The sequence below is a fragment of the Heterocephalus glaber genome, unplaced genomic scaffold, assembly GCF_053883595.1.
Source record: "Heterocephalus glaber isolate CG9 unplaced genomic scaffold, H.glaber_assembly_v1.0 deba00001472, whole genome shotgun sequence".
NCBI classification, from domain to species: domain Eukaryota; kingdom Metazoa; phylum Chordata; class Mammalia; order Rodentia; family Bathyergidae; genus Heterocephalus; species Heterocephalus glaber.
Window position 1 is genome coordinate 1,399,590 of NW_028258315.1, and position 6,000 is coordinate 1,405,589.

The 6,000-nt window shown below is 48.7% G+C and overlaps 1 non-coding gene and 1 pseudogene across 1 annotated transcript; one reads left to right on the forward strand and one right to left on the reverse strand.

Annotated features, from left to right (window-relative positions):
• The first annotated feature begins 2,330 nt into the window (after nucleotides 1–2,330).
• Nucleotides 2,331–2,402, forward strand: Trnam-cau (transfer RNA methionine (anticodon CAU)). The gene has a single exon. It is a non-coding gene; the product is annotated as a tRNA-Met (tRNA).
• Nucleotides 2,403–3,475: 1,073 nt separating this feature from the next.
• On the reverse strand, nucleotides 3,476–5,146 carry LOC101725011 (phosphoacetylglucosamine mutase pseudogene; annotated as a pseudogene).
• Nucleotides 5,147–6,000: the final 854 nt, after the last annotated feature.

The following is a 6,000-nucleotide window of genomic DNA, read 5'->3' on the forward strand; positions in this document are numbered from 1 at the left end:
AGATGCAAGTTAGATCTATCCTTTTGAAGAATTTCAGTTTATGATGAAAAATGTTATATGTTCTTGAAAAAATGTGGGGATACTACATGTATCAAAGTTCTTTTAGAGGGATAAGAACACTGCAAAAGCAGGACCACACTCAGTTACCTTGGCAGTGTCTTCCTGTTTAATATCTTGCTCTTTCACCAAGAAAAAAACAAATTGAAGGTTTTATCAAATTTGGCAATACTTATGATTGCCCTCCACTGGTTGCTTCCCAGTTGTTTTGTATTTTTGTTTTGTTTTAAAATTTTCTTTGTATCTCTTTGGTCGTTGTTGTTATTGTCTATTTCTTGTTGCCACGTGAGTAGGATAATGACGACAGATTTAACTGCACATGCTGTAAATATTAGGAGCAATCAGTTTTCTTTATTTTCCCTTCTCACAAACTGTACACAATTAAGGATTGTTTTCTTCATGAGATTTACATTCTCAGACCTGAAGAAAACAAGTGTGGGTGAGTTGAGTATGTGGATTTTAAATGTCTATTCAGTTGCCTTTCCAGTGAAGAACCACTTTACAATGCCATTGGATCGTGATTGTCATTTATCTGATTCCTAGATGGAAATCAGCCCAGCATGTGGGGCCTGGATAGCTCAATTGATAGAGTATTAGACTTAATCTGAGGGTTCAATTCCAATCCCTGTCCAGGTGCCAGTTCCAGCTTTGCTAATGTGCAACAACGTTTACCTGTCTAGAGTGAGGATTGTCAGGTCGCTAGCTACTTTCAGCCTTTATCAGTTGCTAAGGTTTTTTCAGAGTCATCTATTCCAAACAGATGATTTTAGCAGTTTGTAAATAATAACTTCCCGAGGAATGGACAGTGCAAAGTTTGTAACCCATGAAATAAAAGGGCACCACCTCTGGAATAGGGTATTTTAAAAATGGAACTTGAAATAACCACGAGAAATGCATTCACCGATGCAAAACACACGGCCTTGGATTTTTAGTCTTCGCCCCTCACAACCGAGCTACTTAGAGGCGCTCTTTCCCCTAATCCGCGGGCACCATCGGATTTTAATGATAAATACGAAGGGCCAGAAGTTACTTGACAAAGGCTGCAGAATGATAAAATATTCAGCCTACCCAGAATGTGTGTTGATGGTGTAGTTGACAGTATAGTGAGTCATATTTTTTCAAAAATACATGTTCTCTGCTGTCTAGTAAAGGATAGTACTCATTCCATTTACGGCTGACATGGTAGTGTACATAGAAAATTTAAGGGGCCATTAAATGTACAGAATGTGTCTAGCAGGAGAAAAGATAATCTTAGCTTATTAAAAAAGAAAGAAAGACAGAAAAAGTAAGGTGAGGATGTAGCTCAGTGGTCCACCATTTAGGCAGCATAGATGAGGCCCTGGCTTCAAGCAGCACGAAGCAAAACCTGAAGTGCGCGTGCAGCGGCAGCCCCGGGAGGGTTGGGCCCGCCCCACAGTTGGCTCCTGAGCCTCCCAGCCCTGGGCCCACGTTCAGAAAGGCCGGCGTCCCCCACGCGGTTCTCTGACGCAGCAGAGCCGAGCCGTCTCTGATACCGCCGTGTGTGACTGTCTTTCACAGCGCGGGGGGCTCAGAAGGGACGGAGAATGAAATCTGGGGGGTGATCGCTGTGTTGTGGTGCTGAGGATCAAACTCAGAGCCTGAGGCATGTAGGCGAGCCCGCCGAGGTCTGAAATTTTAGTGCATTCACTAGAATAGTAACGGGAAATAAAGTCCATGTGGCAAAATATTGTTTGGAGTTCTCCTCCTTCACAAATTCATATATGTAGATATTTGTATATTGTACCGAGCTGTAATTTTATCTCTTTCTGACTCTGGGTTGCAGTAAACAAAGAGAAAGAGAGAGGAAGGATGGAAGGAAGGAAGGAAGGAAAGGGAAAGACATTTTTGAGCAGACTTAATCAGATGGCAGCACCCCCCCCCCAGAGGCGGGGACCCGGGCGGGGTCAAAGGCGAAGGGGGACCGAGGCTCGCCTCCCTCGCATTCAGAATCAGGCTGGGATCTGGCGTCCGGTAAAGGGTCGGGACCAGGGTGCCTGGTTCCTGGCCTTGGCCGGAGGAACCTTCCTCCACCTGCCAGTCACCCCAAGAAGGCCCTGCGTCGGCCGTTGGGCGACAGGAGTCAGGCGACGTCCCCAGTCCCCCGTCCGCGAGGCCTGTGAACCCGGCTCGTCCTGTTTCCGGCTCTGCCCCCGCAGGTAAAGGAGCCCTCGGCCGGCGACCTCCGGGTAGAGAGCAGAGCGCATGCGCGTCTGCACCCTTAAGCTAGAGAAGAAGCAACTGAAAGAGCAGCGAGCAGAGTGGCGCAGCGGAAGCGTGCTGGGCCCATAACCCAGAGGTCGATGGATCGAAACCATCCTCTGCTAGGTTGGTTTTTTTGTGGGGGGGTACCAGGCATCAAACTCGAGCGGCCACCTTGCTAGGTTCTTTTTTATACACTCTGCGCAAAAATGGGTTTGTTTTTTTTTAGTACACGCTGCGCAATAGCAATCCCGTTTCTAGACCCCGTTGGGGCATCCCAAATCGCCCCGAGAGTCCTTGGGATAAATTCTTCTTTCCTATCTTCCTGCGAAATTTCTCTACTCTCCCACCAGTCGAGGGACCCCCTGGGCTGCCTGCCCGTGGTCATTTTGCTCCACGGAGCGCTGACAGCTGCACGCGTGGAAGCTGATCAGACACCACGCGGCGGCTCACGTCCAGGTAGCAACAGAGGCGCCAGGACGGAAGCGGGGAGGCCCGCAGAGCGTGGCGGCCAGGACCCCGGGGTACAGCAGGCGGGCGCGGGGGCGCTCCAGGGCTTGCTTGTCCCGTAAAGTGGTGCGAAGTCTTCCTGGATTTTTCCTGTCCTTTGAGAGTTTGTCCCAGACCGGCCAGGTTTCGGGTTTGTTTATTGTTGTTTTCAAAGTCTCCTTTAAAGCTCTTACGTTAATACTTCACCTGGGTGAGACGAAGCCCCCGGGAGACGCGGCTGTCCTGTGGGACCCCCAAGGCAGGCCCTGCGCGCCCACCTGCTCTCACCCCGGGCCGGCTCCACGGGGCGCGGGACGGGCGGGCAGTGACTCTTCCGCCGGGCAGGGCCTGGCCTGGGACCCACGCCGCCTTCCAGCGCTGCCCACCTCACTCCTAGGCCGGGCAGGGTGCCAGGAAGAGGGCAGCGAGCCTCAGAGCCACCGCGGGGTCTCCCGCAGCCGGGCTGGGAAGAGGACGTGGGCAGGGCCTGGCCGTGCTTCTTAGGCCCCGGCCGAGGACCCTCACAGCTGGGCTCCTGCTCAGTGGCTGAGGGACGGGCGGGGGGTGGGGGGCTTCCCCACTGCAGAGGTGGCTTCTGAAGGACGCAGCCTCCAGACACCGAGTGACTGCGCGGTCACGCCACGTACTGAGATGACACTGTCCCCAGACAGAGGGGGAGGGTGGCCTGAGGGAAGGACTGACGCTGGATTGCGCCCGAGTCACACGGACATTCGTCATTTTTATATATTCATGTTATCTCACAGCTGTATGTTACAAAGAGAAAAAGTTGCCCAGATAAAAATTCCTGAAAGACCCAAGTGGCCCGGACAGTTTTCTATCCACTGCTCTTACAGCGAAAGAGGACTGGTGTGTTTTGGTAGAAAGACTAAATTCTCCAGCCTTCTGAATGACTTGTTCCTCGGATACGCTGTAAAATCACTGACTGAATCATACTCTTAGGCCCCAATATTTTATATAGGTGAGGTTGAAGTTAGAGGCAAACTTCTTTAACACGTGCATTCACATAGGGGCCATAATTCATGTCTCACTGCCAGGCAGCTGTGAACCACCAGCGGTACATGTATGGCTGTCTATTGGGTCGCAGGGGACAGTCCTATGGGGTGCTACAGGCTGGTCAATAGGTCGGTCATGCACGGACGCCAGGGGTTCAAGCCAGCAGGAACGTGTTAGCAGCATACAAAGTCTACCTATCTCTAAAAAATGTTTCAAGCAGTGTTTAGGAAAGTCAGATCTAGACACAATTCAATAAGGGGCATGTAAACATGGTTATGAATGTCTTGGTGCCACTATTTCCGTTTCAGTTTTGTAAAAGTTGTTTAAAAATCCAGTTTCAGAACATAGAGATTATCTGCAGAAACCTGTGGTGCTGAGAACTCTCCCGTTTGCAGGGGAGAGCCTTGTACTGCCGCACAGCCAGGCCCTTCAGAGCCAGGATGCCCTGGAGCCCAGCTTGCCAGCAGTGTCAGCACCAGCTGCCAGTTTAAACCCGCCAGTGATATTTTCCAGCGTTTAGCAGCTTTTCCTCTGTTATCTTCTAATTTCTTTGCCAGTCGTTTTATCATCACTGCAACAGCTTTACTAAACAAAGCTGTGCCATGCCCACTTGCTTCTCAATAAACTCCAGTGTCAGACAGTTGAGCTTGTGCTGCAAATGTCTTACACCAGTTTTAGTAAACAGACACCCTCATAAGTTCTTCAAGGTACTGTCCATTTGCATATGCAGTTTATATAATACCAATATTTGAATTTTCTCCAGTCTCCACAGGCGTTCTTTAAAGAAACTGCTAATTCATGTTGGTATCTTGTCTCCATCTATGAGATGAAACTGACCATCTGCATCCCAGTAGTAATGCACAATTCTGTCCCCATCTCCATGGTAGGAACAGGATCTTTTATTAGACTTCATTTCTATTCCCTCTGGAGGTTTTTGATGACTTTTCACAAAGTCAGCCTCACAAATGGTTGAGCTTCCCTTTGGTCCCATTGTTAAACAGCTGAACTGACAGTTCCTGTGTTCCACTTCCTTTAGCTTCAGAGCTGCACAGCAGTGCTGGCAACCCTATGGCACATGTGCCACAGCAGCTGTTTGTTGTTATTGAAAGCTCTGAAAGGTTTGCCATCCCTGCCCTACACCATTTGTGCAGTCAGCCTTAAATGATCTATATTCATCTCCACTGCAGGAAGCCTGTTGGATGAGTTCCATAAAAGCTTTGAGTTTCTAGTAGCACGTTCTATGGCTGCCTTTCCACCTCAGCCGCCTGGTGTCTCGACAGTACACCATGTAGTGCAGGTGGGCTATTGTTAAGCTGTAACCATGGAATCAACCTCCTGAGACAGTTGCTGCATCTGTTACAGATTGTGGAAGTTCCTCACTGCTGGGCCCTGTGTCTGCCAACAGCTAGAGGCATCCTGCTGCGGATCTACAGCAGCGAGATCCACACTCACGCATGTCAGTAAGCACTGTGTATCTCATTCCTCCGCATTTGCCAGACACGTGGCATGGTCCTCCCCGGATGTTGGCAACATGCACCCAAAGGATCAACCCGAAGACACCACTGTCCACCTCGGGACTGTGTGATACCTTGACCATGACTCCTATGGTGGATTTGGTCTGTTTTGACCTCAGGACAGCTAATAATCCCATAATAACGGTCCGGCATATGATCAAGATGTTCTGTCTCTGTTTGAAACCCAGCAGTCCCATAATGAAGAACACGTCCACGGAGTGTGGCAGGTGATGTTGTGTGTTTTGCACCTAAATCCTTCTCTTCCCAGATGTGAGCATTCGGGGGATTTGTAAATATTTATATATTTTAGACACAAATTCTTTTTCAGATATAAAATTTGAAAGTATGATCTCCATACATTGTCTTTTCACTGTCTTGATAGTGTCCTTTGAGGCACCAAAGTTTTTCCGTTTGATGAAGTCCAGTTTATCTGTTTTTTCCTTTTGTTGCTCAAACTTTAGGTGTCATATCTAAGAACCCTAAATAATGATTTAGCCCTGTCTGCTCTTCTGGGAGATTTGCAGTTTTAGTCTTAGATTAGCCTTTGGCTTAATCTTTTTACCTCTGTGATGTAAGCGTCAAACTTCATTTTTTCATGTGAGCCCAACACACTGCTGAAAAGATGACTCTCTTCCTGTTGAATGGTCTTGAAACTCTTGGCAAACACAGTTGGCCTTAGACCTTTGGAGAGGTCTGGGTCCTCTCA